This window comes from Thunnus albacares, chromosome 6 (genome assembly GCF_914725855.1).
Source record: "Thunnus albacares chromosome 6, fThuAlb1.1, whole genome shotgun sequence".
Taxonomy (NCBI): domain Eukaryota; kingdom Metazoa; phylum Chordata; class Actinopteri; order Scombriformes; family Scombridae; genus Thunnus; species Thunnus albacares.
In genome coordinates this window covers 14414764-14441644 of record NC_058111.1, presented here as the reverse complement: position 1 = coordinate 14441644, position 26881 = coordinate 14414764, and the positions used below count along the sequence as shown (strand labels likewise).

The 26881-nt window shown below is 40.1% G+C and overlaps 1 protein-coding gene and 1 long non-coding RNA gene across 6 annotated transcripts in view; one reads left to right on the top strand and one right to left on the bottom strand.

The window, feature by feature from the left end:
- The first annotated feature begins 9582 nt into the window (after positions 1 to 9582).
- LOC122983497 (muscleblind-like protein 1) overlaps positions 9583 to 26881 on the top strand; it is a 68318-nt gene continuing 51019 nt past the window's right edge. For 2 of the 5 annotated variants that reach the window (XM_044353233.1, XM_044353231.1), the window contains exon 1: positions 9584 to 9712. The gene's annotated coding sequence lies outside the window, so the exon portion shown is untranslated. Of the gene's footprint in view, positions 9713 to 26881 lie in introns of all 5 variants that reach the window. The other 3 variants (XM_044353234.1, XM_044353232.1, XM_044353229.1) reach the window with 2 other exon arrangements.
- Positions 13599 to 16326, bottom strand: LOC122983498. Its single transcript, XR_006403719.1, has 3 exons — positions 15348 to 16326; positions 14709 to 14838; positions 13599 to 14050 (listed from the first exon to the last, which is right to left on the bottom strand). It is a non-coding gene; the product is annotated as an uncharacterized LOC122983498 (long non-coding RNA).

Below are 26881 nucleotides of genomic sequence, written 5' to 3'. Positions count from 1 at the left end.
TACTGTAGAATCTATTATCTGAAGCAAATATTGAGATGTGGGGAAGCCATCAAAAGATATACAGATCTACCATATTATATTCAACAACCCCTACTTGTAATATAACAGTGATGGCAACAACCACTAATCTTTCCCAAATGTTCTAATTGTATCTAAGATGCAAGGCACAACTCAAATATTTCAAACTGCAAACTTGACACAACAGTCTCTGCGTCCTGTGATAGTTTTTTTCGGAGAAAATATTCTGAAGCCACGGTCAGATAACAAGGAAAAACAAAGTTTGTGTGATCCTCCTCCATAATCATATGTGTGGTTTGTTTATATTTTCTGGTGATGGATGTCATGCGTGCAGCCACATTCTGATAAAAGTTCAAATTACATGAACTTTGACCCTGAGCTGTGCAGACCTTTGTAAGTGCAGCCAGTTTATGAAGGCTACTGGTTGTGCTGTGCTTGAGGATGAAGGATAAATTAAAGGGAACATATTATGCACATTGCCCAGTCTATATTTTCATTCAGGGTCTCTAGAGGAATATATTTGCATGATTTATAGTTCAAAAATTCATTATTTATCTTATACTGACCCTTTATGCAGCCCCTCAGTTCAGCCTATGTCTGAAACAGGCCATTTTAGCTCCTGTCTCTTTAAGGTCCTCCTCCTGATGAGCCCACTCTGTTCTGATCGGCCAGCTTTTGGCAGACCACTGTCTTCGGAGGATAAGTAAATAGTAGTAGGTTTTCACTTCTCATTTCTTGTTTTTTACTCAAAATGTCAACTTCTCAAATACATCCGTACATGTTTGAGCCAAAACCTGATCTGAAATATGCGAATGGACAACGTGAACAACCCATGGAACAACATTAGCAATGACCTTAGAAACAAAGACTACAGGATTGATTGGCATTTGTTGGCATGCGCAAACAATCTAATGTCAGTTCAGTGGGGAAGTAGAAGTAACTTTGTAAATGGTGCATTCAGAGCAGGCTGAGGCCCTGGCTTTTGACTTTCAGGGAGCATTTTTTTTATATATTCACCTCAGGTTTTGGAATGTCTAACATCATAACAGTGTAGAAATAACAGAAAATCACAAAAAGAACGATTAGAAAAGGTGTGTTTCTATAAGTATCTATACAATAACAAATCATCATCATATTGGATAAAATATCAGCCTTCAAATTCAGCTACCAGGTTTGCATTCATACTGAATGTAACCTTACTAGAAACCAAATTGCAAATTGCTATTTACCAATAAGTCTGCTCCCACAGAGTCCCCCACAGCCAACCCAAGAATCTGGCACAGAGCAAAGTAGCAAGCTCAGCTCAAAAGCCTTTTTTTCTGCTATAATGTGAATAGGGCTTATGAACTCTCTGCAGTAATGCAAGATAAACACAGTAAAATGCATGACTGCTGTCGATATACAGTTTTTGAAAAAAACCCAAACCCAGGTGAACAAAAGTCCGGGGGCTGAATTCACAAAGAATGGATTGCAGTCGCTGATGCACCGTAATTGCACATCACTTGCAACCGCTATCTGCCCTGTCTCAAGATCCAGTTCACAAAAGATATTGCGCTAATGATATCACAGTGCAAACACGCCCATAAAGTTTTGCAGCTGAGTGCAATATGGCCTTGTAAATGCGTTTCAGTTACCACCAAATCTCTGAAGACGCTAAAAATTTCACTCTAACTGCGTGTGGCTATTAGTGCTAAATGTATGCATATTACCTCATTTAAATATGTGTAAATAGAAAAGGAGCACAGAGACGCTATTTGCTTGGCAGCACAGTTAGGGGTGTATTTCAACCTTTGCGGATGCTTCGTGACTTTTTGTCTTATTTGTGCAGGTTTAGTGGCCGCAAAAGCCGCGCAATCCTTTTGTGAGTTCGCCCCTGAGGATAGTAATAATTACATCAGGAGTTCCACTGCCATCATTATGCATAAGCCTAATCAATGGTCATTGCGCTTAAGGGGAACTGCAATGTTGTTAATGAATAGTTCCAATGAGCAGTGAGCTCCGTATGTGTGTGTATGTGCGCGAGTGGTTAGTGTTAATGTCACTAATGAATAGATGTGGCGCACAGAGCCTGTGGACACCTGCTGTTACCATTAGTCCCAAAGAGCAGACTAATCACCCTGGCTTTCAAATCTGGGCAGGTTATTCAGTATCCCTCAAACTCAAGGACTCTTACTCTTATTACACGGAGGATATGAGTGGATTCAGTGATAATGCCAGCTTGTTCAGATATACTCCTTCCAGAGGCAAAAAATGCCACAGAAAAGCCCATTTTATTGATTTAATGCAGTTTTGTCTTCTGCAGAGCACTGAACGCCCGGAGGAGTAGCTTTTACTTAGTGGCACATTCTCCACAAACCTAAGGAATAAAGTAGAGCAGCAAGTGTCAATTGGCAGCCTATGTGCACAAACAAGCGCACAAGTGCTGGCACATTCACACTTGTTGCCTCCCACATTGTCTATACCTTACTCTGCTCCCTCCCCTTCCTTTGCCAAGCTCAGTGATTAAATCATTCTCATAAGAATTTCAACAGTCAATGCTCAGTGTATCCCAGTTTCTACCTGTTCCCATGGCTACTGAAAAGACAGAGACCAGGACTGTGGGAGGTGTAGTTTTTTTCTTAACTGGTCTGACTAGTCTTATTCTTTCCAGCTCCAGTGGCATGGCCGTATCGCTCATCTGGGTCCAAATGTGAACATGCAATGTGCATGTTTCGGTGACAGAGAGGATTCTCGTAAGGTCATGACGGATTTGAAGTAGGTAATGCAAGACTGTGGGACAGAGGGAGAGAAAGAACGATGACAGCTACTAGAGAAAAAACAGGAAGGCTAGATGTTGAAAGATTGAGCGTTTGGGGAACCAGTGTGACGGTTGCACTGCAGGACTCAGCTGCAAGCTGCTGATTTACAGGGCCTGAAGGACAGCCACGGCCTTCCACCCACTCTGTCGCCATGGGAGACGGTGGAGAGGAGGTCTCGTCTCCTTTTCTTCTTCACCTTCATTCTCTCTCCTTTACACACTTATCTCTCTTTCTCTCCCTCTGTTCTTTTTCTGCCTGTCAGCTCTCCCTTTCTTGATAATTTATTGAACTCCCATTATCATTCTGAATCAGCCAGCCAAATAACTATTAAAAGTTAAAAGGAAGGTGAATAATGAGGAAAATTGAAATAATTACATCAAAGTGTAAAATCTGTCTATCCCTGTGTGTCTGTCTATCTGGCTGCATGCATGTGTGCACATAACCCATTCATCTGGTCCATCTGTCCAGCTCTCCAGCCGTACTTTCCTTGTTGATAATGTGACTGAAATGTGTGTTATCAAAGTGCTGCAGGCCTCAGCGCACTGACAGTAGTAATGGAGAAAGAGGAAGAAACCACAAACAGGAACTATAGCCTGCTTCCAGGAACCAGCATGGACTGCCACATCAACATCCCCCCCCCCCCACATACACACAAACACACACACTCAGAGGCAAACACAAGCACAAGGATGCATGTGCATACACACAAACACTGTATCTGTGTCTCTCTCACTATACACCACCCTCTCTTTATCTCACAAGGCAGAAGCAACAGTTAGTGATCACATGACCTCTCCTCACTTCTGTGTTAGCAAGCTAGCTCAGGCTCAGAGTAAATGTTAAATAGAAGAAGTAGAGGCAAGTAGAGTGAATGCAGTTTGTGAAACATTTTGTTTTGTTCTATTCTATTTCACTATTTAAACAGAATACAGAGAGAGAGACTGAAGAGCTACAGTAGAGGGGGGATGGAGGGAGGGAGGCTGTTGCCAGGGCAACCAGAGCCGCGGCGGTCGTCATCATGAGGCTTCTTCTGCATTGTGTGTGTATGTGTGTGGACACAGCGCGTGTGAGTTCACCCTCCTCTCTCCAGACAGAAGGCGAGGACATCCCCCTCTAACACTGTGCCAACAGAGAGAGAGAGACACACACAGCAGAGAGAGAAAGAGAGAGAGAGAGAGACTGAAACCCCATAATGCACTGCACGCTGCAGGGCTGAAGTCGTGCAGATTCATCAGTTCCTGTTCGGAGGGGATTGTGTGTGAGCACACACTCACTCATACATCCAGACCGAGTGCAGGAGAAACACACAGACAACCTGGCAGGTAAGGCAGCCCTTCTGTGTCCGTTGGACGGCTTCTGGGTTTACATGATGATCTGCTTGTCTGTCTGTTACTGCCTCTGAAAGGAGGAGAGGGGAGAGTTCTCTATCCAGACGACAGGGTGTCATTAATATTTGACATGTTATGATTCCGACAACTTCCCTGCCTGTTGCTGGTGATTGCTGCTGTATATTTTTCTTACTTGTAAATATTTGAGTTTGGGATTTTTCAAAAGCAGGATTTATATTAGAGAGAAGATTTGAAACAGCTGATGTGCATGTGGGATATGTGTTAGTTTTTGTCTGTTTTGTTGGGGGTTTTTTTTGGACAGTTTTACATCCTTCCAGCGTACAGATACTGTCTAAACAGCTACTGATTTGAATACACTGGAACTGTTTTGCATGTAGTTATGTCATGTGAATGCTGGTGTGCACAGTTTAACTTTTAGGGAAAGACTACTGATATGGAATTCTACAGCATTCACTTATTATTCTGAAGGCTATTGACATTTTCGTGTACAATGTATACAGTGCAGTACCTTTATGATACTAAATAGTTATAATAATATCAATATTTCCAAATACTGTTTAACAAAAGTAATAGCAATTCAGCATTAATATATAAAATTAAGTTTTAAAGGCTTAATTGCAAAACATCAAGTTAACGTTGCATTGATTCTGTCTAATTTGCTTCATGTAACGCTAAAGTGAGACTAATTAGGTCATTTAAAATATAAGCCTAATGTGCCAAGTCAAAAAACAACTTGATCTAATGATCCACATTGAGTTATACTCTGATTACAACAATCATCGATGAGGCATTTTAGGATTAAGTTTCTAAAGTTCTTTCTTCACAGAATTAAAAATATAGTAAAATTCCTCAAAAGCAAAGCCTGTTTTTTTGAGTCATCTGCAGTGACATTAGTGAAAGCTGATTGGCGGGTAAAAGCGTGGCTCCTCCTTACGGGTCATTCTGTGGTTTAACGGCCACTGAGGCTTGTGACCGTATCTGTTGCGCCAGAGACACAGGCAGGCTGGAAAGTGCGATTGCAGCAGCTTAGGGCAGGGGCTCTTAAACTTTATTACCTCAGGACTCAAATGGGAAATTTCAGTTCTCCACCCTGGGATCCCTTTGAGAACTAATGTTTCAACACTGTCATGTGGAGAAACAATGGAAGGTCAAAATAAGGGCTAAGAGGGAAAAAATAGCTTTCAAATAAAACTTCATGATTTTTAAATTAAACCTTAATTCCAAAAGGACATCATTTAAATGTCAGCTGTTCATACTGACCCCTGAGTTATCTTATCTCAGAATACAGCTTTTAAATAAAATACAGCTCCAAATAATTTCACAAACAAGTCTCAAAGGAGCTTGAAGATTGTTTTACTGGTATATCTTTCACCTTCTGACAGAGTGTATTATGTGGACGTGGGAAGCAGTTTATACTGAACACTGTAACGGACTATGCAAAGAGCTTTGCGGCTTGGGACATAAAATGCAAAAAAGCCATAATGCAGATCAGGCAAAAAAAAAAAAAAATCTTTTGAATATTCAGTTTGTCTCCATTTAGCGCAGACAGAGCACCGCTTCTTTCTGCTCTTCCCCTGCAGAAATCCACCTGTCAAAACTCAAAATGGAGAGGCTCCTCTTTTTCATTATGGCTCCTTTCATTAAGAGCCCCCCCTTCACTATCTGTGTTGTCGCCTGATAGAATTATCCACCAGACACCTATGTGACAGTAGCATCTATATATCTGCCCCCGCTCTGTAATAATTCAGCGTTGGTGCTCTGGAGACTCAAAGCTGCCTGATAAAAGTGAATGTGTGCGTGAACATGTATGTGTGTGTATAGTCATCTGGGTGTTTAATGTGTTCTTGAAAGCATGTGCATGAGCTCTTATTGAGCTCCAGTTGAAGCGGAATGAAAAAGCAGAGGGAAGTATGTCTGTTTTAAGTTATAAGTTGAAAAAAAAAATGGCAAAAAGTGGTTGTTGGTTTGCTCCAACTTTGCACTGAATAACATTGGTAATACCAGACCTCCACCAATGATTAGTTTCAGAGTTTAGGAGGATTTCAAACAATGGTCATTCAGATATTCCACTGCTGGTCTGTTATAGAGCTTTGTGTTGACAGATTTCCAGATTTTCCATCCTCGTGTGGTGAGGTCACATCCTGGGGCTTCACATTATGTTGCTACTAGTACTCTGAGCTGTTCATAGTGAAGGGAAGGACATAGGTGCTGTGAGGTCGTGCAGTTTTAAAAGATTAAAATAGCTGCTATTGTTTGAAGATGATCAATTCAATGATTTGACCTTAGATACTCAACAATAGAGCAGAGGTCTGTTATGAATGTTGAAAACCTCACAGACTCACACTGGGTCGCCCTGCTGGATTTTCCATTCGGTAAGAACCCTGAGGTTCTCCAGAAGATATTCTTTTGCTGTCGGTCCAGCTCTGGCTTCGCTTAGCAGCATGGATCAAAGGTGATATATGGATCCAGATCTTCTCGTCCAACTTCAGCTCCTCCTTTCTCTGTTCTTTTTCTCAATTTTTTTCCTCATTCCTGGCTTTAATGATGTGGAACACAAGAGTTGAACATGTTCATGGAGTTATGGCCTCTTTTTGATATGATCACAATGAACCAGGATGTTAAGGCTTGTGTGGCACTGGTTTGTGTTAGAAAGCAGCGCCTGGAACGTGCTTTCTCGTTCTCTTCTCCACACACATCAGCAGAACAGTGGGCAGGATCCTTAGTGTGCATTAAATTATCTGCGATTGCAGCAATTATCTGCATCCAAAACCTTTCACTGTGCCTTGTTTCTTGATCACTGTGTCTCTCCTTTAAGACGAGAAGCACATCAACAGTGGTGGAAAGCACATTTACAGAAGTACTTAAGAGAAATTCTGAGGCACTTACTTGAGTATTTACAGTATTTACAGTATTTTATGCTACTTTGCTTCGTTTTTGGAGGAAAGAGTACTCTGCAGATTCAGATTCTCAAGCTCTGAGCATATAAAAAACTATGCATTGTTATACTGTAAATGAAACAACCTAACAGTGTATAAAATAGTTTAGGTTAGCTCCATCTCGACAAGCTACAATAATAGCTATAATAACAAAATGCTGTTTACATGTTAATGCAACAGTAATAATACTCCAATAATACAATGATATACAGTAAAATTGTTCCTAATATTTTACCACCCTCATGTATGTTAATGGAGTGGACAAAATATTAGGAACACCATTCAATATAATTCACCCCAGTACACCACCACCACCTACTAGGACCTCAATAATAAACATAAAGTAGAATTATCACTTTTCTGACAATGCTAACCAAAACTGATGTATAAGCTTCGTAAATGTACAGTTTATGGCAGAGCTGCATTAGGTTGCACAGGTGTACCTAATGAAGTGGCCAATCAGTGTATATATCAACGTTGTGCTTACAATTTGTTGCGCTGACTCCAAGTGGCCAGAAAAGTAATGCTGTTTTAAATAAAATTTTAAAATGTTAGACCTTCCAGTGATGATGGAGTATGAATACTTTGAATGGTTCTTGCCACCACATCGCTTATTACAATGGCACATGTGGGAAAGCAGTTAACCTACTGAAGTGATCGTGAGCAGGACTCTGAATGTGTGTCTGACATCTGAGCTCTCAGTAGGGCAAGAAAAAAATAAATCTTTCTTTAAAGAGTGTAACACAGACAGATGTTTTTCCAGAGAAAAGTGCTATCACATCCTGTATTTTTAGAGTCCATCTGTATTCTAAACGATCACAACATGACATGTACACACTAAATCCAGTTCCCATTTCCGCATAATCCTGGAAGACAACTATAGGGCCTTTTTTGGGCACAGGACAGTGACTTGCCAGCTCTAAAATCGAAATTCCATATTACTGGCGTCTGTAGTGCGTTGCTTTGACTCTATGAACGAATGAATAAATATTTACAGAAGCAAAAGCTAAACATTAACACTTAGAGCAGAACAGACATTCATCATATGTGATTTTGAAGGCAGGCTGCAGGCTGCTGCTCAATCAACACCCCAACACTCTTACACACACACATGCACACACAAGCCAATACAGTGATAGATTCCAAACACCCTGATATATTGCAGCCACAAGTCAGTGATGTGGCTCTGAGTCACTTGGTAACACCCACCTGACACATACACACACACCTCCACACACACACACACACACACACACACACACACACACACACATACGCACCTGACGTAGTGTTTGATGGAGTTAGACACCATGGCAACAGAGCTGTGACTCTTGCTGTCCTGTGAGTGGACTGAAGCTGTGGAGGAGGGAGGAGAAAGCTACAATATAGCGCTGCTACTCAAGTGCAGCTATTATTATTCCCAATCGCTCTTTCTCTCTATTCTCTGCTTTTCTTTTTTCTCTCTCTCTTCACCACAGCCGTTATCTGCATGGTGCATTTCTCTTCCATTTTTTTTTTTTTTTTTTTTTTGCAGTATAAAGGCTGTGAGTTGAAAAACTCAGTCAAAGGAAGTAGAGGAGGTAGAGGAGAGGTCAGCAAGCATGTATTTCTAAAGCTATCGATGTGCAAAACCTGACACATTATCAGAGGGAATCGCGCTGATTCTCACAGCTGCAACCAGACATCATCCAGGATGGCGTCTTATTTGTTGACATATTATTTTTATCTCACCCATCTTGTGCTCTCTCACTCACGCTGCACCTCCCTGCTTCAATCACAGACCAAAAATCAATTAACTCCTCCTGTCATTATTTCTCTATTTAACCCTCCTTCATTTTTATTTGCCTTGCAGTTTTACTCTCTCTCTCTTTTCCTGTCAGTCATGTTTTATAAAGGTAGTAGCACAGATGAGGCGAGCGGAAGGAGGGAGAGAAGGGGGCGTGCAGGTGGACAGGTCTCACAAACAGCATCTGTATGAGATTTACTGCCTGCAGATACAGATGGTGGAGAGACAGGGAGGAAGAAAGTGGGGGGAGAGGGAGGTGTTGGAACAGTGCAGGTGAATTGCATTTTTGGTCTCCGGTAGCATTTTCACAGTCTGATTGTCAGCATTTGTTAACATACACACACGCACACACACACACACACACACTATAACGCAGTGTGAAATTGTGGGAACGTGGCTGTTGACAGTAGAAGTTTGTCTGAGTTAAGTTCCCCTCTCCTCTCCTCCCTCTTCTGCATACGATCCAAGCGCGAGCTGTGAAAGGTGAACTTGCAGCCTGCTGTGGATAAATTATGTGTGACATGTTTAGCTGTGCAGCCTTATATGGAGACGGGTGTATCTGAATACAGTAGGGCTCTGCCAAGAGGGAAGGAGGGAGAGAGAGAGAGAGAGAGAGAGAGAGGGAGTGAAGGACAGGGAGGGAGGAAGAGGAGAAGGAGGAGGAGGAAGGAAAAGAGGCAGGGGAGGGAGAAAGCGAAGGAAAAAGGAGGGAGGAGGGGGCAGTGACGGAGGGAGTGAAAGAGAGGAGTGCCGCGAAGCAAGCATGAGGTTTTCACTTTCCATTCTCCCCTCAGCAGCAGTCAGATGAGTCCTTGCAGAGACACAGTAAGTCTTTGCTGTTTACTTTGTGTATGTGTGTGTGTGTGTGTGTGTGTGTGTGAGGTGTGTGTACAGGCATTACTTTGTGTTTGTTTAGTCACTAATGAGTGAGTTTGCTGCTTACATTTTCTGCCATATCGCTTTTGGAATTATCATTCACCATCTGGATATTGACTGTGGTGTATTCATGTGTGTTTGTATGAGTAATTTATATGTCTGTTTGTGTGTGTGTGTGTGTGTGTGTGTACATATGCAGATGGCCACTGTGCTTCACTGCTAATGTGTGGTTGTTTGAGGCGGGACAGTTTTAATGTGGAAAAGAGCTGAGCAGACGAAAGAATGGGTAACGTTAGTGTTTAATGTTCCGCAGAGTAGTTAACGCTCACAACACTCGCGCACAAAGACACACACTGACACACACTGACACACACACTCTCTTTTCTGGCAGACTTCACTCTGTCTCTCTCAGTTTCTCACATGCTCTCCTCCTTCAGTTGGACTACACTGAAATCCCCGTTGGGTGACTCCTACTGTTAACACTAAAGCTAAAATATTCACTCACATTTATGGATGAATGAATGAAAACACACACATACACACTCACTCACTCAGACACACACTTACACATATGAACGGCTTTACACTCCCCCCTGTATAATGACAGGACTACTGTTTACACTACAGCTGCCCTCAGGAAATGATTAAACTCCTGCGTTACCCGGGCTGTCTGCGCCAGTCTGACACACAAGCGCAAATACACACACGCATGTACACACACAAAATAAATCATCACTGACATTTGCATGCTGTATAAAGGCCAAAAAAGTGAACATAATTTGGTTAAAGTGGCTTTATAATCCTTAGTAAAGTTTGTGTATACATTCAGATAGTAAATGGATGCTATAATTAAGTCATGTATATATAGGCTGTTATATTTTGTCAGTGTTTTCCTGACAATTTCTTAATGTGGGTGGTTTTATTTGTCAGTAGGGTGGGGGGCAACAACATGATAGAATTGTAAAAGCCTATGCTTAATACAGAACCATTTGGAGAAAATAATATAATAAACATAGTCTCTTTAAAACCTGGAATTTTGGATATTGAATATAAGCAGGGTTTCACTCTTGTTTGCTTTGCATTAAAAGTTAAATCACTGGAATAGGTCGAGTGTGGTCTAGAATACATTAACTTTGGAGTCTCGACATTTTTCAATTAATCTTCTAAACATGCACCGCTCATTTGCCACATTTCCATACGGTTCGGACACCTGCTCGGTGCTGTAACTGTGATCGGAGTCTATGATGCAAATTTTCCGCACCGCATCTATCACTCTCTCATTCACCTGTCTGCCTACATGTCTCAGGAGGGTTTGCCAGAAGGTGTCACTTACTTTGATGACATGTTGCGGGTTCACCCAAACTGAAACACGTGCCTGCTGCCTGCAGTTCCTCGTCTAATAAGCTCAGTGTGACTCCATTTACCAGTTTTAGATTTGCATCGATAGTACCTTAAGTTGCAGACTTCATTGCAGCTCCAGGAGCACAGCAGAGAGATGTTATTGTGGGTCCCTTTTCCTCCTCCCTCCATCTGTCACAAGTGAAAGTAAGCACCAAAATTTTGGAGTAGAAGGAGTCGAGTTGGCTGATTGCTGATGGAAATATTTACAGAAGGGCAAACACAAATTCTTTCTAACAACAGTTAATACTGCAGTTTGAGCTCTCATGTCATTATTCACCAAATTGATCCTGTCGTAGACACCATGTCCGTCTATATTTCCTCTCTTGTTTCACATACACGCCCTCTTCTCACCCACTAATCTGAACACTTCTACCTCTTCGGGTTCCTCATCCCTCTCTGTCTTTGTCTCTCTCTGCAGCTGTCTGTCTTATTCTTTGCGTCTTTCTGTTTTTGTTTTTTGTTTTTTTTTATGGCTCACTGTATTTCTCTTTCGTCTGACTCTTCGTGGGATGGAAAAGCTTCTCTGCAGATCAGAGAAGGCAGATCTACACGGTCATTAGAGTATAGAACAGCAAGAGCGCAGAGGCACTCATACATACTGAATTTCACAGCACACATATCCCGACTAAACAACTGTGTGTATGTGAGAGAAAAGAAAGAGACTCTAATGGATGGGGAGTTAGAGGACGCATGCTTACCTGCTTTTGACTGTATCGATTAAAAAAAAGAGGAATTATGGTTTTCCTCCCCCACCTTCTCTTTCCATCCTTCAACTAATCTTTGGAAGTGATGTCATCTCCCTGCTGTCCTCAGCAGGCACAGGGCAGTCTGTTGCATGCAGATGAGTAGTGTGTGTGTGTGTGTGTGTGTATGTGCATAATGACATGAGCATGCCTCCATCCTGATTTACATTATTCAATTATCAAGTAAGAAAATGGGGCGAAAGCTCTGATCAAGGTTATGGCAGGGGAAGGTGACTGGAGATGACTTTGAGCCTCATGCTTCAGAAATTCAACACAGAGCATGTAACCGGCAGATAGATAGACAGTCAGTCACTCAGACAAATGGTTGGGGGAGTCCTACGAGGCCATTTGGTGAGTGGCAAAATCACAGTGAGTCAGTCAATGGTGTATGATTGCTGTTTTCCCTGCAGTCTGCAAAGCTGTCACTGGACTAATGCACACTAGTGGAAGATGTAATCTATAGTAAATACACTTGGCTCCACAGAGCAGCCCTCTGTGATTTCCACAGATTAAGGTGTCAAACTGAATCACTGGTCATAGACAGCTGAAGAGTACAGATTATCCGCCGTTTGGCCAAGGGACTCCCTAAAAACTTGGTATTTCACCCGGGGGTGGTGCCTTTGCCCTGCATCACACAAAGTGTTGCATGCCTGATGCACGTTGTCATCGGCTCACTTTGGATCGTCTCGTCACTTTTTGGTAACCTAAGTTGTTTATCAACCTAATCTTTGCTTCAACCCCAATATTAAACCTACAGGAGACCTCACGCCTAATTGTAATTTCAAACAGAGATGATTTTTTTTTCACTCATCGATTTATGAAGATAGATACACTTAAATTTTTGCTCCTGGCACTGCTGGCATGGCTGCAACCGCAACTAGAGCCCTGGAGATTTTCAAATGACTTTTACCAGACTGTTGATAAATTCTCAAATTGACCATCATAATGTTATACTGGAATATATGTACAAGTAAATAGTGCTAAAATATATTGACATTTTGATATACTAAATTATGTCCAACAACAAAAATCTACTCAGATGGAGGTCTGTATTCTGATATCAATGTAGTATCTTGCATCAATAGATGCCCAAACGAGCTTACATGGCAGACTATCAGTTTCCATATAGGTGTGACACCAAATATACAAATTATAGGAAAACATGAATAGTATATTATGTATGCCTTCATACTTGACATGCATCAAAAAAACTGATCTCATATTGTATTTGTGTATTATTCAGTCTAGTTTGCCTAATTATCCAAGCTTTAGAAATAAAACTAGCCCATACTTTGCCACTCAGTCCAACTTCTCATTTTCATTAAACCAAAACAATTCAGGATTTTTGTTCTGTGTGCTTACAAAGGTGGACACAGGTTATCATAGTACAATTTATTTTCATCATCTCCCAGGTCTCAGACCAAATACACGCTACCTTAATCACTTACCTACTTCTATTGCCAGCAGTAGGATACCTCCTCTGGACATAGCATAGAGTTCCTCACCAAAGGGTTTCTGTTCTTTCTATTTGAGAGTCCTTAGCATGGAAAAGTCTGGGAACTCCTCACCAATCCACATTTCAATTGGTGCAATCACCAGAGGCAGTGCATGTTGCAACTCCTTGGGTCTCATAATTTGGATTTTTAGTATTTGTCAAAACATGTCAATAAAAGTAACTGAGGGCCCCCACCAGAATTATTTCCATGTACACACTTGAGACCAAATATACAAATTAATACTTTAACAGAATATTATGTATATGTTCATATATGACAAACATCTGCACAAATAACTGGTATATGTTATGACATTCTTATGTTAGCATGACTGGATAGTGCAAATTAAATGTAGTAACCTATATTATTTGTACAAAACTAGCGTAACTCACCGTCCATCATGGAAAACCAATGAACGTGCACTACGAGCACGGGCTGAGACGGTCACGGAGCTCGCAGAAGCGTGTGCACTGCTATGTCCTGCAAAACCACACCCATCCAGGTGAAATACCAAGTTTTTAGGGAGTCCTGTTTGGCCCAGTTCTGCTCTGATGATGAGTCAGGGATTCTGCTCTTCATGTGTGTGTGGTTGTGATTAACTGACATCCACTCCTTTGGTATTTCCTGATTTGATCTAAAATACCAGACTGAAGAATGACAAAAATTCACAGAAGGCCAGTTCATTAGTGTTAATTATCTTCATCGGACTTTAATAATCTATACAACAATTCTGCTATTAAAGTTTTCAGCCATTCAGCTTAATCAGTGATCATCTTGCTGTTACTGAGCCATCTCCTGTCAAGGATTGTCCGTGGCTCAAGTTGTCATAAATTGCATCTGTCTCTGTCTTTATATGCTGGTGTCCTGCATGCTGAATATCTCCACTCTGTCTATCTCAGGCCATGCCATCTCTACCTCCCCTCTGTCTACCTATTTGTCTATATCTGTATACTGTATGTCTGCATGTATGAGCAAAGGCGAGTCGGGGAAAGTAAAAAAGTAAAGACTGCGTATGTGTCTGATAAAGGCCCCGTGCTTGAAATGCCACATGCGGAGGTCATAAATTTACACAAGGCAGCTTATTTCAAAGTGGGCAGACTACTTTTTCACGGGCATCTGTCTGCCTCCCTTCCACCTATTACATCTATATCCCTGGGATGTCTCCTCTCCATCAATCAGTCTGTTTCTCACCCTGTCCGTCTGTCTTTCCATCTAACTCTCTCTCTCATTCTCTCTGTTTTCCAATCTTTCTCATCTACCCTCCCACCCACACTCTCACACACATATATATTCTCATACACACACCTCCTCCATTGCTATTCCTGAGAGGAGCAGACTGGTCTGGCAGTGGCTTGGTTTATGTCCATGAACTCAGTGACACCGTTTTTGCCGCTGCATTACACCACACTGGCACTACCACAGCTAGGTATCCACACTGCAGAGGGGATAGGAGTAAAAAAACAAGCAAAATGCATGTCACAATACATGCATGCACAAATAGGTAATCATGTATCTAAATGTATATTATCTCACATCCCTGTGTGTGTGGATGTCTACTATCTCCCCAAACCCCCACCCCCACCCCCCATCTCTATGTGCATCAGGCTGTTTAAACACTTGCACTGATATCACAGTGCAGACGACAGCTTGCACACGTGCCACTTGACTGCCCTCATCGTCTCCCCTCCCCTCTGTTTGTCTTACAGCTGAAGGAGGGAGTCATAGATTGTGTGTGTGTGTGAGAGACAGAGTGAACACATGAGAGAGATAGTTGATGTTGTTCATATGCATACATATTACTCATATGCTTGTGTCCTGAATATAAATGCACTGGCTGACCTTCCGTTCTTCTCTACTGTTGTGTATGCTTTGTAGATGATGCAGATCTGCTGTGTCATGGTTTGTGGTCAATACTAATGTGTGTGTGTGTGTGTGTAAGATTACCCTGATGGTACAATCTGTAGAAACATCATCGTAATGGAGTATCATTTCAGAATGACCAGCACTCAACCGGAGACTGCTGGATCATATCTTAAGCCTGTAGGGGATTGGCATGTGAGCATTATTTATTCGGTTGTCCCTTCAGCAAGGTATTTAATGTCACACAGATGTCCATCACTCAGTTTTCCTGAGCAGTTTAAATGGAGAAAAAAGGAAAAGTTTTTATTGTGCCTTAGATTAGGGTGACCAGAAGTCCCTGTTTTCCAGGGACAGTCCCAAAGACAGTTTTTGATGGGCTGTCCCTGGCTGGAGCTGTCCCTGGATATGTCCCTGTCTTGAACTGTACGTTAAAAACAGACCACAAAGTGAAATAATATTTTACGTGGCAAGAAAGGCCAGGCAGCAGAGCCTACCGGTTGATGTCTCAATTGCGTTGTACTTGTTTTGGCCAACAGAGGGGGCTGCTTGCTATAGCGGCTTCATATCACTCTTCTTCTTCTACTAACTACTTGCTCGTGGCAATTTTAGAGAAAACTAGCTAGCAAGTGTCACGTGAATCCACAACATCACCACAAACATCTTTTCAAGCCAGGTAAGTTGTCACCATGAGAAGCACTGTCGCCAAGTGCTTGCTCATCAGGGAATTGCTGGGTCTCTATAAATTAAAGAGTACGGTCTGGACCTGCTCTATGTGAAAAGTGCCCTGAAATAACTTTAGTTATGATTTGGCACTATATAAATAAAAATTGAAATTGAGTGAATGAATTGAGTAAGTTACAATCATTTGAGATCCTAGCTAGTGATGTTATAATGTCACAATTTATTATGTAGATAGATAGATCAGCTCTATAAGGTTTTAAATGGCCTTTAAATACCCTAAGTTAGCTAACTAGGTTAGCTAGCTACTGTCATGCTAGCTAGATTAAAAAACATTCACATGTAAACATACAGTGGACAGGGTATTTTGAAAATATGATTATATAAAATGAATGCACAATTAATTATAAAAATATTTATCTGTACTTATTATTTATTACTTATTTGTATAATTTTAATGGTTTGGCATTATAATAAGTAGTGTGAAAATATATTTTGAAATTTTCATGGATAACATTAGCATAATGTTTTGTTAGGGAGTGGAGAGGAAGGAGAGGAGGAAGACTGGATAGGAAGAAGAGTGAAGGAGATAGAGGAGGAAAGGTGAAGATATAATTACAGAGCCTGCCAATTTATTATTCCAAACAATGTTTTTGAGATAGAATACAAAATGAGGCAAGCAGTTAGAATCTGTTAACCTAAGTATTTTATCTAATAGTGTACTATTTATTATTAAAGATTAGAGAGGAAGGAGAAGAGAGTGACAAGGAAAAATTAAGGCAGTAAAAAGAGTGAAGTGAGGAGACTGTAGAAGAATGAGGTGGAAAGGTTAAGAGAAGGACAGGAAGAAAGAGAAGGAAGATAAATGAAGAAAAGAGGAAGAGAAAGACTGGAGGAGAAGAAAAAGTTGAGAGTAAAAAGAGTGACACAAGGAGAGTGAAGAAGAGCAGACAGAGGAGGTACAATGGCTATTTCCAAGAAACGGAAATGCCATTTTAATGACAACATGATGAGAGAATTTCCATTTATACGCCCCAATTTATGAGCCAAAGTTTACATGTGCTAGGACAAAATGTGATGCCATAGTAAGTAACGTATTAGCACCATGGGCAGCTACTTTGGTAACACATGACCTCGACCTAGACCTGTCCATTAATGCGTCTAATCATGGACATGTAAAGCCGCTATTGTAAGATAGCCTATATAATGGCAACACATCTGTGGAAACAAAACTGTTTGATTTTGTTGAATTGAAAGGAGAAACAGCAAAGGAAAGTGGAGCTGAAGTCCTGGTGGTTATCCAAAAATTTAATCTGGAAAACAAAGTTGTGACATTCTCTGCCGACAACACAAATACCAAATTTGGAGGACTGAATAGGCTGGAGAGGGTCAGTGAATACCAAAGTTAAAAATGCTCTGCAGCGGGAGATGACTGCAAGACGTGATGGCAACTTCATTCCAGTTTTGGTCAGAGAACTTCTGAGAGAGCTAGAGGAAAATGGAGCAATGTCAAAAGAGAGCTTTCCCAAAACATCCCAATCATTCTTCATTACGGCTGTGAACTACTTGCAAGCATGGGGAAAGCACACAGATGATCTAAAAGATTTACATTGTCTCCTTTTAAAAAGGGAACCGCAGCACGAAGAGATCCAGAAGGCAGCAGCCACACTGCAAGAAAAATGCTCCAGTGTGACCATCAACGAGGATGCGTTGTTTGACGAGGTTACTGGCCAGCAAGATTTCCTAAAGGGGGGATCTCTTGAAGAATGGAAAACATCTGAGACACCACTTAGTCAGAGATGGAGCATGGTGGTTACCCACTTCAAAGTGAATGACATCCCACACACTAACCTGGCTAGATTAATGTTTATTGTCATGTGCTTACTTGGAAGTAATGCACCAGTTGAGATAGTGTTCTCCCAAATGAATGATATATGGACAGCAGCAAGAAATAGCTTTGCTGTTCCTCCCATCAAGGCCATGCTTATTGTGAAGACAAACGTCAACCTCCCCAGCCAGGAGTTAATGGAGAAGCTGGCCGAAGACAGAGCTATCCTGAAGAAAATTCTTCTGAGAAATATACAGATTAGGTTGGTATAAGTATATTGTGTACTTACCAATCTCATCATCATATTTCTTTATTATGTTGTTAAGTATTTCACATATACTGTTGCCTCTGTTTTTTCAATTTTACCCATGTTCTCTTCTGCTCTTATTCTACCCAGACTACCAGGGACCACTGTTAGTGTGTCTGATAGTTTTGTCTCTCTGTTGCAGTGTGTCTGTTAGTGTGTCAGTCTGATAGTGTTGCTTGTCTGTCTTCTCTGTCTTGTACGTATAGATAATTAAATACACTGTATTGAACCAATGTAGTTTGACCATTCTCTTTATTGTGTGTTCCAGTGTTTACTATAGCTTCACTCACCATGCTACTGTAAACTATGATTGTCTGACATGGTTTACAAAGTAGCATAGTTTATTACAGTACAACAGTTACCATGGTCAAAATACTTGAAACCCAAATTGTCCCCCTTTTTTATTTCATAGATAATAACATTGGATATTTTGATCATATATTGACCGCCAGACTGAAAATGGCCCCGGTTTTCATTTCAGAAATCTGGTCACTTTACCTTAGATATTTACGGACTCCAAAAGCAATTTGCTGTTCACTTTTATAATATTAGCTAAAGTAAAATGGAAAGTTATCCCATTAGCACTCATTATTCACTGTCATGTGACTTGTTGACTCTTAACGAGCCATTTCTGCATCATTAATTAAGATGTTATGTCACTCTTAAATATTACCTGTATTTAATGAAGCAAGAGTCTACAGTCATGCTAGCGGCTCTGTGAGGCTGTACTTAGGAACAACAGCCTTGAGGTAAATGCTACATCAGCATGCTAACAGGCTTACAATAGCAATGTTAACATGCTGATGTTTAGCAGGTTTGATGTTTACCATCTTAGTTCACCATATTAGCTTGCTAACATTTGCTTATTAGCTCTTCACAAAAGTACAGCTGAGGCATGTGGTTGGTCATAAACCAAAGTTTTGACAAATTAAAATTTTGATCTGATGATGGTGCTGAATGAAAAGTCAGCGGATCACCAAAGTTAGCACAATTTATGCTAAGGGAAACATGAATGTCTGTACGAATTTTCATGTCAATGCCACCACCAGTTGTTGAAATATTTCAGTCTGGAGCAAAGTGTTGGAGTGACCAACCAACCAACAGACAGACATTGCTATTCATAGAGCAGCCCAGTCGCCAGAATAAAATGTTGGCATTGTATGTTTCTGTAAACCACGGATATGTTGAATCTCTACATTTCAATACATTCAATATGTAGCATATCAACATTTCTACAATACATATCATAGGGAAAGTGACATAGTTCAGATGACATCTATATGACTGCACTTCCATGTTAGGAGGAGACAGATTGGGCTAGACAGTTGCCAAAGTATCAAGCAGCAGAGACCATTGTTCAAGACCACTGCTCACTTCCCCCTTTAACCGACAAAACTGGGTATTTTTAGCGAGTTGTTGCGACATTTGCAGCTGTTTTTCTGGCGACAAAACTGGGTATTATAACCCAAATGATGATCTTTTCCTAACCCTAACCAAGTGGTTTTTGGGCCTAAACCTAAACAGACCTTAACCACAGTGTTCTCACAACATAAAACATAATTATTCAACTAAAAACAGCCATTTAATGCAGCGTTAAATGACACACGAAAAGTTTAAAATGCGATCAACAATGAAACATTGAAATATAGAGATTCTACGTATCCGTGGTTTGCAGACACATACAATGCCAACGTTTTATTCTGTTGACTGGGTTGTATAGAGCCATGCTGTGAGCATGGCTAAAAGAAAAAAACGCTATCTCACAATATTATTATAATGCTAGCAAGTATTTCTGCAGCGTGCACCAACAGAACAGTGCTAAGTGATGAGTATGTTAACACTGTTTTTTCAAATAAGTGTTATAAAAATATATTTATAGAGAATGAAAGACCCGCTGTCTCTTCTAGCTAGCCTTGGTCCAGTATTTTATTTTCATCTACATTAATCATGCAGTAATTCCTGCTGCTAGTCTATAGAGAGGAAAGATAGGGACTGACAATAACATTAAAGTCACATCCACAGCCCTTGAGAATGTTACATTAACGTTAGCTTACCTTTTTATCATGGTTGGCATGCTGGACTGTCTGTTTTTGTAGTTTGTCCCATCTATTTTGTTGCTGTCTTCTTACCTAATTTCCAGAAGGATTGTAGTTTCATAAATCTGTTATAAACCGGTGAAGTTAGGTAACATAACTGGCAGAGACAAAGCATCACTGAAATGCAAGATGCTGCTTATTGTGCAACAGGTCAAGCAGCAATAATCTGTCTTTTACATTTCTGTTTTGTTGTGTACAAAAATTTTAATGCGCTTCATCTTTGTTTTTGTTTTCAAATGTTACTTTTTATTTAGTTTTAGCATACATGGGAAAAAAAGGTCGTCAGCAAATATTTGTTTGTCATAATTTTCATAGATGACATTAACACTGCTCAGGACTGAAATCAGGCTATGACACTCTTGTACTGATTTTTAATGTGAAACTTAGAATAGTTTTATAGAATATACTTAAACATTCTTAGAAACAGTAGAAAGTAAGTTTACAAAATATTTCATATTTGTTTACAGGAAGCTCTCCAGATATGTAGAGTTATAAATATTTAAGTAAAACTATTTGGTGAAAACTATTGTCTCTTGTTATTGAAAAGCCAGAACTTCCTGCTCTAGTCTCAGCACTGGGTAATAAACTGTCTACTGAGCAATGCTGCTCAGATTTCATTGCGGCATTTGAAAACTTGATGATTTCCTCTGAACCGCCTGCTATCAGGCAGGACCTGACACCATTAACCACTTTGTCCTTGCTTTAAACATGGTTTCTCTAGTTGCCGTGGTGATGATGACCTTGCAGCACATTTCTGTGGTACTGCAGCATAAGGTGTTGTGTGAACAAGGAACGAGAAGAGAGACAGCGAGGAGCGATAGAGGGGGCAGAGACAGTGGGCGAATAAAATGAGGCCAGCTACTATTAAAAGACAAGCCACGTTCACAAAGTTGTTTATGTCACATGATACTCATACGAGTGCTGCTTACCAGAAGGCGCGTAGATTTCCGAGAAGGAGAAAGATTTGGGGAGAGAAAAAGTGGAAAACAGAGTGAGAAATATGCATGAAGAGAAATAGAAACAGAGAACAGGTGGGGATCAGAGAAAGATAAATGAAGAAAGATAAGAAAATTCAACTTTTTTCCCTCTTATTTCATCTTATATCCTCTTTTATACCTGCCAGGATTCACCTTGTTTCCCCCTCTCACTACCAGACACCTACCTCTGTCTCCCTCCAACTTGTACTAATTGCTCCTGTTTGCCTCCAATCACTCTTCCTTTAGCCTCTTCCCTTCCCCTGTCACCACCTCTTGTCTCCTTTACTCAATTTGTCTCTCACAGTCTCTACCCCTCCCTTCTTCCCGATGCTCCTGTCAGTATAAAGGGCAGCTCAGGTCGTATATAGATGATGTCCTGGTCAGCCGGTGATGCGGTGTAATACGAAACGTCCAGCATCTGCTTTTTGCTGCTGCAGTCAGCGCCCTTTAACCTCTCGCATTACTGAATTTCTCCTCCCTCCCTCCGTCTTTCCTTCCCTTTTTTTCTTTTGCTTTTCCGAGGGTGCACCAGATAAACCGCTGACTTCTAATCTGTTGTATAAACTTGCTAATTACATTTTAACTGAATTACAATAATCCCTGTGCTTCTAATCAACTATATTTCCAAACATACTAGAAGAGAGCATAAAAACGAGATTCTGAGTCCTTCACTGAAATTTGTAACAGTTAAGGAATGTCTGAACTGTCAACTCACCGCCTAAACAAACAGGACTGTCTGATTGGCAGACAGCAACAAGTTTTCTTTTTTTTAATTTTTTTTTTATTATAGACCAGAGTTTACACTCTGTCTCTTGGGCAATTTAGTTTCAAGGCAAATTGTTTCCTCTCTCTTTCAAGCAAGTTTGACCATTGCTCTTTTTGTCTCTGTCTGTTTGTTGTTTTTAAAGGTCAGCAATAGGAAACCAAACATGTAGCAACCTGGTTTTTTTTCTTCTTTCCTTCCACTTTTTCTCCTTTATTTCTTCTTCTGGAAGTCATTCGAGGTGAATAAATGGCTCCCATCTCTGGCTCCTGTTGACTTCCTCATTCCTTCTCTTTCTCCGTCTGTGCTGCTCTCAGATGCAGGGCTGAATGTGGCTTGTGTTAACAGAGGCAGTTTGATGAAATAAAGTGCAATTCCATGTGGCTTGCACTAAAGGATACACAGCTACTTAAAGCAAAAAATGTGGTGCTGGCTTGACATTGTACACAAACTCACGCACAATTATTATCTGTCGTAGATTATCATTGATGAATAGGATCCACTTTTCATCATGAAGACCACGATTTGTGAATATTCTAATCTATATTCTTTAAACATAACAGTCAGTAACTCAGCAGCAGTGGTGTCACTGGAGGCTAAATTGGTGTGTTTTTTTCTGGGGAGTTGTCATAGCCATAAAAATAATCCAGAGTTCGCCAAACAAGCGGCACCATTTTAGCAGACAGATTAACACAGGATCAGGTGGCTTTCTTTAAACGAGGAGATGCATGAACCCCGGTGACATTCGCAGCATTGCACTCTGCTTTGTGCATGTCGACAGCTGAGGTTGGTCACGAGTGAGGCAAAATGTTTAGCCAAGATTTTATGCTTTTAATGAAGTGTGTATGTTTGTGCGTGTATGTGTGTGTTCAGGGATTCGGGGCGTTAAGGGGCTGGGGGTTGCGTAATATCCTCAGCTTTTTCTACCTCCCTCTCCTCTCCAACTTATTACCTTGGCTAGTTGATCTGATAGTGTAATAATATCTCCTGCCTCTGGCTACGGGAAATGGCCACATGCATTATTCACACATGCTAAGATGCTTATTGATGACTCCTTTATTTATATATTTCCTCAACACCAGAGTCATTTCTCACATTATTTTTTTTTTACCCTTTCAGTTTTAATCCCCTGTTTTGATATGAGCCTTGTCTAATGAGCCTCATTCACTCTCAGTTTTCAGATGTGTTGTGTTTGTTTGATAGGCATTTAGTTCAAGCTTTTGGCATGAGAGAGCTCTTTGCATGTCGATGTGACATAGAGGCTAATAATACATGTAGGTGGAGCCCCATTTATTAAATCTGCTTTATTTGATGTTAAAGCTCATGGCAGTTCATTATGCCGTAGCTGTTTCCACTGGGGTATAATACCAGTGCTGTATGAAAGTCCAGAGAAAACATAACTCATTTTGGAAAACTAGCATGACATTGCTTTTGGACTCTTGGGTGGGTTTGTCTAATCTAATTTTTGTGCATTCTCCAGCTATTTGCTTCCTTTCCATTCATGCAGTCATTGTAAGTGGATCGCATTCTCTTTTATCTCGGTGCATGCCAGAGTTCAATGCTACTGGATATTTTCTCTCTAAACCCACATTCCCTTTCTGCTTAAATCCATAGCCTCTGACACAGCAATTACACACAACATTGGTGAGCTGTGTTTCTGGCTAAAAATTGATACTTAAGGTGTGCAATTGTGTGTGTTTGAATGTTTTTCTTGTTGAGAATCAGTGTTTGTGTAGTGAATGATAACAATAGAGTTGGTTCCATTTCTAAAAGGTATTCATGATATCTAGCTCAGGTAGATTAAGTCAAGTAGATAAAATCCCAAATGCGCAATTTCATAATGCACACAGACCGGTCCACATAAGCATCTTGATACCGTCTCCTACAATTCTGAATCGATTCACAAATATTAGAAATTGATTTTCTAAATGTTAGTTAATAATGTAAACTCAACTGCGAGGGCAGTGCACCACCCGGACAGTCTATAGCAGTCACAAGCTAGTTACACACGAGTTATCTTGTCAATACATCCATGTATCTTGTAGTTCATCTTCAAAAACAGGAAGCGGTAGTAAACATGTTTTGATTTAATCACTAAATAACTTTGCAAGACAAATATTAAGTATATTATGAACTTTTTACACTGTCACTCAGACACTAAAGTTAGCGGAGTGGAGCAGCAAACTTCAGCAGTATCAAACAAGACTGGCTGACAAACACACACTGCAGCATTAAACAAATTAAACCAACTCTAAGGTGAAGAAAATAACTCAGTGCTCAGTCTGTTTCACCTCAAGAACCCTGCAGCAAGCAGCAAAACAGTGATGGCTTTCCTCAGAGCTAACGGTGCAGCAGAAGCTGCTCTTCACTGCTGGAGACATAACATTAATAACACAGCGGAGCACTCCGCCCAGGGGTGGATTTAGTGATTTGAGGGCCCAGGCAAACTCTCTCTTGCTTTATTTTCACCTTCTCTCTGACTGAGAATGTTAGTATTGGCAGTGGTAGAAGAAGTACTCAAAACTTTTATTCTGAAGTAAAACTATTAATACAGCACAGTAAAAGTCAGTATTTAAATTTTTACTTTAAAGTGAAGAGTGAAACATAGGTATTATTAGCACAATGTACTTACATGTACTTAACTTGTGTTCAAGGTGGAGCTTTTAATTCTTATATAATGCTGGATAATTTAATGAATAATATTAATCATCATTTTATTCGTTATATTTCATGAGTAAAATCTGAATCTGCAATGTAACCAGTAACATTTATCTCTCAGGTAAATGTAGTGGTACAATGTTTTCCTTGGAAGTAGAAGTAGAATTATACAGTTGCATATTTTTTAAGTGCTTGGAGGACCTTTTGTAAGTTATTTTGGGGTATAATGAGTTAAAATAGTAACATAATTCAATATTTTTCATGTCTAAACATCATAATAAAGTCTGTGCCTGACTCCGCCTCCCCCTCATTTTGTTATTCTCATACAGGCAGGAGACTTTCAAATTGATTAATTAATTAATTAATTAATTAAGTTAATGAAGTTAACTTTTTAAGATAAAAAGGCTGCGGACCATTTATCTTAATTGCTAGTTATGTTTCATATTGTATTCCAGTAAACTAAGTACACCAGTGAATTGTTTCAGTATACTGGAGCACAGATTGAATATAGTGCCTCCTTTTCTATTCATTCAATTGAGAATCTATTGTGAATCAGAATTGAAATGTGAGATTCCCAAAGATTCCCAGCCCTAATTAGATAATTTCAGATAGCAATAAATAAGGTTATTCATAAAACTTTGTTTGACTAGTTTATTATGCTACTGAACCCACCCGTCACACACTGTGCCTTCACACGCCATGCACCACCACCACAGGTAAATTCTCAACGTGTGGGAAACACTGTATCTAAATATAATAAGTACATAAGTGCATTTAAAGGAACAGTTCAACATTTAGGGAAAAATGCTTACTTGTATTCTTGCCACAAGAGAAGATTGATGTCACTTTCATAAATGTTTCTTATAGTAAATAATACTGAAACAACAAAATTTAAAAAAAAAACAAAAACGTCATATCTCATTTGTTTAACTGGTGATGACACGAAAAATGCAAAGCTTTAGCCGCATAACAGTTTGCTTTGCATAAAAACTAGAAGTAGGGGAAAACTAGCTTGTCTCTGACCCACATAAAACTACAATGTGTAGTTTGAATAAACAAACAAGGTGGAACGTGTTCATTTTAAGCTTTAGAGGTGCTGGTAGGTGGATTTTGTTATCTTTGGGCAGAATCTGATTCGAGATTCCAGCCAAACTGGCTACTGGTTGTAGTTTCATATTTAATGGACATACATGAGAATGGTATCAATCTTATCATCTAATACTCAGCAAGAAAGGCAAAAAAGCTATATTTCCCAAAGTGTTGAATTAGTCTTTCAAGTAAAAAACCTTAAAATTGAATTCATTGCATTATATATGTAGGTCCTTTTATTTGCAGACAAGAAATGCCACCTACTATCCTGACATCTGTGCGATAGAAAGAAAGAGGGAAAGTTATAGGAGAGGTCAGGAAGTAAGTAAGAATAGGCGATGCAGAAGACTAATTTTGCCACTCCATATTTAATGCACTGGTAATGGTAGCCCTCTCCGTATTCTCTTTCCTTACCACATTCCTCCTGCCAGATACAGTGGGCTGCCCTGGCCTCTTGCACACACACATGCACTGCCCAAAATATCAACTTCGGGCTGAAAAAGTAGTTCACCACAGATGTGACTGGCCTAAATAGTCAAAGAGGGCATGACACATAAGCAATCAATGTTTGACCAAGGGAGTATTTTTACTTTTTCTCTTCCTTCCACTCTCCCTTTGCTATTTATTTCACGCTCATTTTACTTCAAACCACCTGTTTTTTTTTTGTTGGTTTTTTTATTATTGTTTTTGCAGTATTAGTGGTTGCAGATCTGAAGAAAAAAAAAATCAATCCTTAGATGCTATGCTATCATTGTTAAATATCATCAGTTTGTGAAGTTCAGGGTGTTCCAGGAGTTATTTTGTGATAAATAATTGTAAATCACCATCTTTCAACCTGACTCATCTTCTTTTTCAGTTTGTGATTTCCCTGAATGCGTTGTGACAGTTCCCAGAGAGAAATGCCTGCTTTTTTGTGCATCTACTACATGTAGGTAGCAAAAGAGATCGGCATACTAGGTTTATTATAGTAGACTGAGAACTGAAGTTTTTCAGTCAAGTTAAGGACTTGAGGTCTATCGACAAAGCTCATTCTATTGTCTTTTGACCAATTGATGCATTTAAGTGAAAGAAAAGTGTCACTTTGGTGTGTTCACTAGCTGGTGGGAAACGCTGACATCCAAGGCTGCAAAATCCTTTAATGCAAGATACTACCACTTACAACTTTTTCCACATCATTCATCAGTGTTGCTGTTTGTCCTCATGGCTTCGTTTTCTAATACAA